Genomic DNA, 10,605 nt, shown 5'->3' on the forward strand with positions numbered 1-10,605 from the left:
CTTGAATTATCCAGTTTCACATCATAATATCAATAATTGTCTGCTCGCGCTTCACGATCGCATTAGTAATGATACCCAATTAACTATATCTTATTTATGATTTACAAAATATGAATAGTGTCCCGCTTTTAGGTCTGAAATCTCTTTTTTTTCCTCTCGCGCTTCGCGCTCGCATCCATTGTTTCGTTACATACCTATCCCTTTTATTGATACAAAAAGTAATTACCATTCTTTTAGGTCGGAATGTTAAAAAATGCTTTATTGAAATATATATACCGTCTTCGTGGGTACCTATAAACAGTCCTTAACAGGTCCCTTTTCGATAATGCTATAGGACAGTTAATAACAATTTCTGCTCGCGCTTTGCGCTTGCAGTAATTATCTAGTTACATACGCATCTTGTTCAGGTTCACAAACATTGCCCAGAATAGTCAATTTTCAGGTTAAAATATATACATGCAATTCCAAAAATTTTCAGCTCGCGCTTCGCGCTGACATATATGGAGCTTAAAATATCAAGATTTGAATTTAATATACAAAACATATTTTATCTCGGATATCGAGCTTTCATTATTTTTTCACTTTTACAAATTGATTTTTTCTTGAAAGTGCTCTGTAAAATGTCCTTTTTAGGTCTAAATATTAACATTTTCAGCTCACGCTGCTCAGTCGCATTATTTGATTTGCATAGGTCTACTTCTTTATAAATTCTTACGTACCGTCCTTAAAATGCATCTTAAACGAATTGTTTACTATCATGATTGCCAATTTGTTTAGAAAAATCAGTTTTTGATTATGTCATATTCTTTACAATTGTTTACAATTTAGTAATTTTGGTACTTAATTTCCTTCTTTAATGTTGCTTTCACCCAAGAGTAAAACACAAAACACTTCTTGTAATTTTACCATTTAGGGCCTAAATGGTAAAATTACAAGGTGTTCTTGTTTGTATTATCTTTGCATAAAGTTTTTGAGCTTGCTGGAATGTGCACCAATCGTTTCATAATTTTTAGCTTCTTATTAGTTGAATTGTTTTAAAATAACAGGATTATAAGTCCTACTTGACAGTGTTAGTGTTGATAGATGCGTTATCGACTTTCAATATATTTTTACCTATAAAGGTGTCTTTTTACGTTTGATCTATTTGCCTGATTTCTTTCCTGAAATTGAACCCGAAATAAATATTCAAAAAATGAGATCAGTTGGAATCGGAGATATTCAGCATTTGTGATTATTATGACTAATCGTGTTCAATTCATCTATGAAAACTTAGTATGAGGGCCAGTTTACACATTTTCTGATGAATATATGCATAGCCAAACGGGAGATTTCGGGTGCAAGACCCCCCCCCCCCCCCCCCCCATTTTTATGATGCAGAAGGCGCCGCTAAACAAACAAAAAACGGAAAAAAGAAGAAAGTGAGAGAATAGGAAAAAGAGCAATATCAAACAGAAAGAAAAAATTATCAAGGTAAGATAAAGAAGAAAATATTTCGAAAAACCTGTGCCACCTACCAAACTTAAAAAGGGTCCCGCTTCTAACATTGATGCTGGAGAGAAGGGATGATTTTATGGGGGTAATTGTCCTCAGGCAGGGGAATTGTCCGGGGGATAATTGTCCTCGGGGGTTATTGTCCAGGGGGTAATTGTCCTCGAGGATAATTGTCCGGGGGTAAGTGTCCTCGGGGGGCTTATTGTCCGGGGTAGTTGTTCGAGAGTAGTTGTCCGGGGGGAATTGTCCGGGGGTGATTGTCCAGGGGGTAGTTGTCCGGGGTGTAATTGTCCGGGGGGTAGTTGTCCTCGGGGGGTAATTGTCCGGGGGTAGTTGTCCGGGGGGTAATTGTCCGGGGGGTAATTGTCCTAGAACCATTCACACAAATAACCATAACTTATCCGCAGCCAATCATAGCAGATGACGTATCCAAGATCAAAATATTCTTGAACTGGTGCAGGCAGGGGTAATTGTCCGGGGATAATTGTCCTCGAGGGTAATTGTCCAGTGGGTAATTGTCCTCGAGGATAATTGTCCGGGGGATAAGTGTCCTCGGGGGCTTATTGTCCGGGGGTAGTTGTTCGGGGGTAGTTGTCCGGGGGGAATTGTCCGGGGGTGATTGTCCGAGGGGTTGTAGTCCGGGGGTAGTTAAATTGTCCGGGGGGTAATTGTCCGGGGGGTAATTGTCCTAGAACCATTCACACAAATAACCATAACTTATCTGCAGCCAATCATGGCAGATGACGTATCCAAGATCAAAATATTCTTGAATGGTGCTGAATGATAGGCCTACCTTAGCTAGACAAAATTATACGCGATCCCCGGTCTTCTGTCTTCGTTTTCCAGACACCCAACAACAGGTCTGGAAAACGAAGATCGAAGACCGGGGACATGTGTTATGTCAATGGTAGTAAAATTTTAATGCCAGCTGAGCTGAGCGCGATATATTGCTCAATCAATTATCATTCACATCACGATATCCATACAATATTAATCATTAAATTATCAACCAATCATAACTGATCACATATCCAATAACAGAATATTCCTGAATTTGATCTGAATATAATAATGGTTTATTTTAGCTAGACGGATGCGATCCCCGGTCTTCTGTCTTCGTTTTCCAGACACCCAACAACAGGTCTGGAAAACGAAGACGGAAGACCGGGGACACGCGTAATGTCAATGGTAGTTGCAAACGGCAGTTAAGTTGAGACTGCTTGTACGTGATTGCGCAGTATGAGGTGTATTGTACGTTATAATTGTTATGTATTAATTATGCCCTAGCTGATAACGATATCCTTACAATTAATCATTAACTTATCAACCAATCATAACTGACTACATATCCAATATCAGAATATTCCTGAATTTGATCTGAATATAATAATGGTTTATTTTAGCTAGACGGATGCGATCCCCGGTCTTCTGTCTTCGTTTTCCAGACACCCAACAACAGGTTTGGAAAACGAAGATCGAAGACCGGGGACATGTGTTATGTCAATGGTAGTAAAATTTTAATGCCAGCTGAGCGCGATACATTGCTCAATCAATTATCATTCACATCACGATATCCATACAATATTAATCATTAACTTATATCAACCAATCATAACTGATCACATATCCAATATCAGAATATTCCTGAATTTGATCTGAATATAATAATGGTTTATTTTAGCTAGACGGATGCGATCCCCGGTCTTCTGTCTTCGTTTTCCAGACACCCAACAACAGGTCTGGAAAACGAAGACGGAAGACCGGGGACACGCGTAATGTCAATGGTAGTTGCAAACGGCAGTTAAGTTGAGACTGCTTGTACGTGATTGCGCAGTATGAGGTGTATTGTACGTTATAATTGTTATGTATTAATTATGCCCTAGCTGATAACGACATCCTTACAATTAATCATTAACTTATCAACCAATCATAACTGACTACATATCCAATATCAGAATATTCCTGAATTTGATCTGAATATAATAATGGATTATTTTAGCTAGACGGATGCGATCCCCGGTCTTCTGTCTTCGTTTTCCAGACACCCAACAACAGGTCTGGAAAACGAAGACGGAAGACCGGGGACACGCGTAATGTCAATGGTAGTTGCAAACGGCAGTTAAGTTGAGACTGCTTGTACGTGATTGCGCAGTATGAGGTGTATTGTACGTTATAATTGTTATGTATTAATTATGCCCTAGCTGATAACGACATCCTTACAATTAATCATTAACTTATCAACCAATCATAACCGACTATAAATATCAGAATATTCCTGAATTTGATCTGAATATAATAATGGTTTATTTTAGCTAGACGGATGCGATCCCCGGTCTTCTGTCTTCGTTTTCCAGACACCCAACAACAGGTTTGGAAAACGAAGATCGAAGACCGGGGACATGTGTTATGTCAATGGTAGTAAAATTTTAATGCCAGCTGAGCGCGATATATTGCTCAATCAATTATCATTCACATCACGATATCCATACAATATTAATCATTAACTTATATCAATACCAATCATAACTGATCACATATCCAATATCAGAATATTCCTGAATTTGATCTGAATATAATAATGGTTTATTTTAGCTAGACGGATGCGATGGCCCGGTCTTCTGTCTTCGTTTTCCAGACACCCAACAACAGGTCTGGAAAACGAAGACGGAAGACCGGGGACACGCGTAATGTCAATGGTAGTTGCAAACGGCAGTTAAGTTGAGACTGCTTGTACGTGATTGCGCAGTATGAGGTGTATTGTACGTTATAATTGTTATGTATTAATTATGCCCTAGCTGATAACGACATCCTTACAATTAATCATTAACTTATCAACCAATCATAACTGACTACATATCCAATATCAGAATATTCCTGAATTTGATCTGAATATAATAATGGTTTATTTTAGCTAGACGGATGCGATCCCCGGTCTTCTGTCTTCGTTTTCCAGACACCCAACAACAGGTCTGGAAAACGAAGATCGAAGACCGGGGACATGCGTTATGTCAATGGGAGAACATGGTGTAGGGGGCAAGGTCCAAAGTCCATTCTAACCCGCGCACGTGTTTTGTACACACTTTGCACTGCTTTGTACACACTTCGTGCGTGAACTACAAACGCTTTCACACGAGTGTGATACGTGTCCCCGGTCTTCGGTCTTCGGTCTTCGTTTTCCAGACACCCCTATGCGCTTTACATATACAAATTACTCTCCGATATTACAATCACGCTACTACAAAAATCAGTATGTTTTCAGATGTCGTTTGAATAATTTGACAGATGGACAAGATCGAATATGATTTGGTAAACTGTTCCATACTTAAGGCCCACAAAAATCAAAGCTAGCCCCCCCCCCCCCCCCTTTGTAACAACTCTCGGAATGTGTAAGAATGAAGTGTCATCAATAGAAGGAAGTCTGTGATGTGGCCAGTGTGGTGAACTAAGTGAACTAAAGAGGTAGTTGGGTGACATTTTATGCATACACTTTATTAACTAAGAAATCAAATTATTAACATCAACCCTACATGTATAAAACTAACACTATACTCTACCCTAAACCTAACGCAAAACCCATATTGCAAATCTAATGCCTAACCCCATACCTTCGACTAAATAGGGCCCGGAGCAATTGCCACATGAGCTAATGTCTTGTCACTCTTTTAAACTTTTACAAGGACAAAATTTGATTATTTAAGTCAGTGGCGTACCTAGGATTTTCCACAGGGGAGGGGGGGGGGGACAAAAAGGACAAAATCGGCCGCCAAAAAATTTGACAAGCAAAAAAAAAATAAAAAAAAAAGGTTTTTCATAGCAGACAAAAAAACTGACAAAAAAAAAAGGTTTTCAAGCTCGTCAGGGGGGCTATAAAGGTCTATAAGCTCGTCGGGGGGGGGGGGGGGGGGGGGGCAAAAAAGGTCTTTCAAGCTCGTATGGGGGAAAAGTGATATGTCTTTTGTATGGGTTGTGGCTCATCTGGGAAGGGGGGGGGGACTGCCCCCCCCCCCGTAGGTACGCCAGTGATTTAAGTGCCTGCAGTCATTTCTACTGATACCAGCGATCTCCGACCTAAACGGAGGAAGGACACAAGTTAGCAGACAGCAGACTTTTAGAATTCTTAAAAAGATTCATGAAATTGGCATGGGGCATGACAAATTTCCCATGACACAGGGCAGGGGCGGATCCAGGATTTCCCAAAAGGGGAGGAAAATTTTCGGAGGAATATTTTGACAAGCCAACAAAAAAGGTTTTCAATGACAAATTAAGGATATTTCGTACCAAAAAAAATTTGACAAGCAAAACAAATTTTCAAAAGGGGGGGGGGGGCACATCTCGGTTTCAATGTCATTTTAAATTACGAATTTTAATTTTTCTTCTCAAGGGGGGGGGGCACGTGACCACCCTGGATCCGCGCCTGACGCAGGGGCACATTTATCTGTATTAACAAAATAAAGTACAAAACACAATGGACATAATCAAAGAGTACAGTATTAAATAGATTTAATTGAAGTAAATATAACATAACTTTCCTTATAAACGGTACAAATCTTGATTGTCCAAAAGTGAAAGCTTAGTGACAGGACATGAGATAATCCTAGTTCAAGATTATTGAAAATATTACAGATCATACAAATTGATGATGCGTAATACCTCACATAATCAGGTCCAACAATGTATGTTTATACTGTACAAAACTTTACAAAGTATCAATGTAATAAAGGCTTACAATATTTACATTCTCCCACCACAAAAACATGTAATAATGTACAAATAGAATCAGAAGGCATTTTGTAATATGTCCACATGATTAATTATCAAATATTCTAGTTCTTGTTGCTATCTTTAAAATGATTATAACAAAAAGAATAAAAGTGATAATAAAAAGGAATAGTTTGTAGAAAATAGGATAATGAATCATAAATTAGTAAATTGTTACTTGGTAAACACCCCCTTTTTATCAACTATACTTATGTCCTCATGGTTAATGATATCTTTTAGCCATTATTGCTGTCTTTAAAATTATTATAATAAAACAAACCATAGCGATAATAAAAAGAAATAGTTTCTAGAAAATAGTTTTATGTATCATAATAGCAAATTGTCACTTGGTATTCTTTATATCTAATTTACTTTCTGTCCTCATGGTTAATGATATATTTTAGCCGTTGTTGCCGTCTTTACAATGATTATTAAAAAGCGAGAATTGGTTTGTCAAGAAAAGCATTAGGTATACATAAGCAAATTGTGACTTGGTAAACTTTCCATCTGTGACCTGTTTCACAAATTTACCATCAGCTAATCAAATTATTTGATTTTTGTTATTGTAAACAAGTTTTATGACACATGTTTTTCTGTTGTCCAGTTGTTGAAATATTTTGGAATGAAGTGAACAAATGATCAGTCAATTTAATCATTCTTACTTTGCTTATTTCTGTTTTGAATATTTGTTTGGAGTCAAAAGAAAAATAGTCCTATCAATACCATTATATTTTATGCAAAATTCTGTATTTATAAACAAAAATACAATGAGAAAATGCTAGTCTTCAAACACTTTAAGAATTACATTATATTTTAGAAAATGTAGAGCGAGCAATCGCAGTAAAACAAGGCAAACTTTCAGTTCACTTTGATACATGGAATCCATTGAACAACTCTCAAGATGTTCTTGCTGAATCGTAACACATTTTCTACTCATGTATATGATTTGTTATATTGCTGCTATTTTTTATGTATATTGTGATTTGATTTTGAAGCAATAAAATCTATTGCAAGTTCAATTAGTCAAAGTGGGATTTTGGCGATCTTGCACCTATATGGTTCTGCTCATGCAGTAGGGTCATTCTCAGAAAAATGAACCAATTGATGGGGGAAAAAATCGTAAAAATGAAGTCTACAGAATGGGTTGAAAGATGCATATTGTGAAAGTACCATGTATGAGAAAGTGGCAACAGAAAAGGGGCAAGTCGCAGTTGTGTCAATTTGAAGTACTGACCGGATTAACTCAAGCACTGTATATCATCGTTACGGAGGTTAATCGTTAGCATTGCCCACTATGTTACTTGATTAAATCACTTTTGAAATGATTGAAATTGAAATGCACACAATTTAGTTTTAGCGTGGTATCAACAATTTCATTTTCTGAAGCAAAAATCTTTGCAAGATGGAAAAACTATTAAATATTGTTTTCAGAAGCAGGACTTTACCAAATAACATATAACAAAACGTACCATAAAAATCATTGCACATCTTCGTTCAGTTTAATGTTCATAATTTGAATGAGGCAACCTTAAATAACTTTCATCCATAACCTGAGATCCTTAGCAATGCATGACCAATGCTGGGAATCCAAAGATAGTTTACCATTAAATCCCCTCGATAGCATTTAACCTTGTCAATCTTCGTTACGGAAGTTAAAATCAAGTTACAAATTGCAATACTTATTTTGTTAGCTTGGGAACATCTATATCAATGTATTCGTCTACTTTTTTTTCATTTATTAAAGATTAATGTGGAACGCATTGCTTAATTCCCACCCCCCCCCCCAAAAAAAAAAATAATAATAATAAATGTTAAAAACAGAACAGGAAGCGGACAACTGTCATTTTTGTTGTCGTTCTTGTTCAAAGTTGGAATGAGAAAACCGAATAACCAGGCCACAGAATTGCAGTTCATCTTAAAGGTTTCTGGCAATAAACAAAATATAACAATCGCAGTCCCGTAACCATGAGTTCTCTGGGTTACGAGGAATCCCGCCGCTTGCCAATAGCCCAAAAAGATAGAGAGAAAAAAAAGAAGAAGATAATAAAAATAGGACATGGGGAAATGAATAATAATAAAGTGAGGTGAATGAACCAAGAGGCTAAAAATTCACAAATACATAAATTATTAATGAAATCTATATGATCTAATTGCGATTTGTTTTAATTATTTGGTTTCATTGAGATACGCAATTACGCATCCTGTTCGTGATTTAAAAAAAAATATGAATAGCCAAAATGTTTGATTATCTAAATACGTATAATAAATTCCAACAAACGGTGAGTGTTTGAAATACCCCTTTTCATGTTTGTCAGTAGGCCTATATCAATTATTTCAGCGTTTTTTCATGCGCATTAAGGGGTCATCCAGGCTGAAAAATCTGCTCTGAACAGATAATAATCAGACAAACAAAATACTGCAAATATGATCAAAATCGAACAAGGAATAACAGCGTTATGCCATATGAAAGATATGCATTATTTTAGTGAAACAGTTTGGTCTATGCATATCTTCATGAATATTAAAAGAGTTGATTGATGGTGTCCCCATTTGTTCTTTTGCATTCTCTTGCATGAAATTATTTTTTATTCAATTTATATCCTCTTTTTTTGAAAGTGTGCTTAAAATGTCTAGTTTTTATATTGAAATGGCATATTTTCAGCTCGCGCTTCGCACTCGCTGCTTATCATTTTCTTAGCAAGACACCCATCCTTTTTTATGATTACAGAAAGTTAATAGAATGTCCCATTTTGGGTTCTAAACCTATATAAGCGCGCGTTTTACCCTTGCAATAATTGTTTATTGGATATATATCTTGTTCTGAAATTAAAACGTCCAAACAATTATTGTTCTCAGATCAAAATATAAAATATTTACAGTCGCATCAATTAAGGTACCCATCCTTGTAATTAGTACAAACAGTGTTAGAATGTCAAGGTTTCAGTCAGAATACGAAAAAAATCAGCTAGTACTTTGTACTTGCATTAATACTTTATTCAGATAACATCCTTATCATTTCTACAAAAAAAAATGCTTAGAATGTCAAGTTTTCAGATTAGACTATTCACAAGTTTTAGCTCGCGCTTTGCGCTCACATTTTTGATCGGTGAAATAACCATCCTCATGAGTCATTGCAAATAGTTTTCCTTCCTCTTTCCTTGTCCATGAAAGCTTGTTCCTCCTTCTTCCCCTTTTCTCCACCGTTTCTACCGACTTCAGCATTAGACAAAGCCATGTCACCTGTTCTGGAACTAGAATTGTACTATCAATCTCAGCAAAGTACAGCAGAGAAGTTTATTAACTTCCGTAACAGTATTGTTACGGAAGTTAATGCACTTTCTATAGCAAAGAAATTGAGAAATTTTAAGTTCTAAAGAAGATTCCAATATTCAAAATTTGTATGAATTATTTGAAATTCCAAAAGCATTAAATATCGTATATAATTCTTGGGAAATTGTTCTCGCTGGCAATTTTCCCTCTTTACAAAGTGATGTTGAAAATAAGATGTGCAATAATAATTTTCCAAGGATGAATAGCTATTATTTCTATGGGTACGTAGGTGGAGGGTACCTTATATAATTTATATCTGTATGATCCGGAGTGATGCAGTACAGTACAAATTTGTAGCATATTCAAGAAAAAATGTTACGGAAGTTAATGCGTTACGGAAGTTAATGTTTTTGTGCTTTGTGGTCCAACGTGGACCTTATTTAGCAGCCCTACCTTTGAAAACTGTATTTATTATGAAAGGTGTCTCTTATCCTATATAATACTGAATCCTTAACAGAACTGCCAAAGTGCATATTTTCTTAAGGTGCGTTACGGATGTTAAACCTGTTTAGTCATACATTTCATTTTTTAAGAATAGTCCTTTATTTTCATGTAATACAGGAAACACATATGATACTTCCCTATCAATTATTTATTAATGAATATCACTCTACTTGCAGACACATTATCATGTAATATCATTCAGTTTAAAAGGGAGAAAAAACTTGTGGCAGTATTCGTTACGGAAGTTAAAATGAATTGAGGACAAAGTTAAAAGTGGAATTAATCACAGAGTGATCATCAAATACTAGGATAAGCCCAGTTTTACAGACGTATACACCATGCTACCCTCACCAGACATTGATGTAGGTAAGAAATACAGAGTACATATAAAAGAGAATGATAGTAAAATAAAAAACTGACCCGAGACAGTGTATATTCTAACAAAAAGCAAAAATAAAAGGCCTGTGTAATGAATTTAGAGCTTTACTAGTCACTGGTCGCATATGGTTTGTGGAGCTAGTCTATTATTGTCATTTTGTTGATAATATTTTTGTAGAAAATGTTCAGGGTTGTGAAGCTAGC

Source organism: Lytechinus variegatus, chromosome 6 (assembly GCF_018143015.1).
Source record: "Lytechinus variegatus isolate NC3 chromosome 6, Lvar_3.0, whole genome shotgun sequence".
NCBI lineage: Eukaryota > Metazoa > Echinodermata > Echinoidea > Temnopleuroida > Toxopneustidae > Lytechinus > Lytechinus variegatus.